This window comes from Trypanosoma cruzi, assembly GCF_000209065.1.
Source record: "Trypanosoma cruzi strain CL Brener chromosome Unknown tcruzi_1047053501907, whole genome shotgun sequence".
Classification (NCBI taxonomy): domain Eukaryota; phylum Euglenozoa; class Kinetoplastea; order Trypanosomatida; family Trypanosomatidae; genus Trypanosoma; species Trypanosoma cruzi.
In genome coordinates this window covers 1-698 of record NW_892233.1, presented here as the reverse complement: position 1 = coordinate 698, position 698 = coordinate 1, and the positions used below count along the sequence as shown (strand labels likewise).

Sequence of the window (698 nt, the reverse complement as noted above, 5' to 3'; positions counted from 1 at the left end):
AAAATTGAAAACCGTTGTGGAACACAACTCCTTTCAACTAACGCTATTATTGATACAGTTTTTGTACTATATTGGTACGGGAAGCTTCCAACCCCCCTTTGGGGGTTATGTTTGGTCAATTTTTTTTGACCGGGGTTTACGGACCCCTTTTTTTTTTTTTTTTTTTTTTTTTTTGGGGGTCTGTCCGCCATATCCATATACCCCTATATATATATACCCATATATATATAGCCCCGTACCCCCTCGTGGGGCTGCCCCCCCCCCCCCACGTTGCGTGTCCGCCACCTCCTTCGGGCCCCCTCATTTTCGCTTCATGGCTGCTATTGCCTGCATCTTTGTTTTGTTTTGTGTTTTCTCCGTCTCGTTCCGTTTATTCGCCTTTTTTCCGCGTATGCCGCGCTTCTTCCTGTGTTTTCCGGTGTTTTTGCTTTGCTCGCACACTCGGCTGCATTTGCTGTTCCACACTCGCCATGTGCGTCTTTTCCGCCCCCTGACGCCGTCCACGGCGCTATCCCGGGGCCGACATCCCGGACCCTGACCCCTCCCCAGTGTGGCCTGGGAGGGGGGGGGGGGGTTTTTGTACACGGTCCCAAGTGCCGCGAAGGACCCCTCATCAAAATTGAAAACCGTTGTGGAACACAACTCCTTTCAACTAACGCTATTATTGATACAGTTTCTGTACTATATTGTACGCGAAG

The 698-nt window shown here is 50.0% G+C and overlaps 2 non-coding genes across 2 annotated transcripts, besides 1 other annotated feature; both read left to right on the top strand.

Annotated features, from left to right (window-relative positions):
• The first annotated feature begins 35 nt into the window (after positions 1 to 35).
• Positions 36 to 147, top strand: Tc00.1047053501907.20. Its single transcript, XR_008255185.1, has one exon. It is a non-coding gene; the product is annotated as a spliced leader RNA (transcript).
• Positions 148 to 174: a microsatellite.
• A 476-nt stretch (positions 175 to 650) lies between these two features.
• On the top strand, positions 651 to 698 carry Tc00.1047053501907.10. The gene has a single exon (XR_008255184.1). It is a non-coding gene; the product is annotated as a spliced leader RNA, 3' partial (transcript).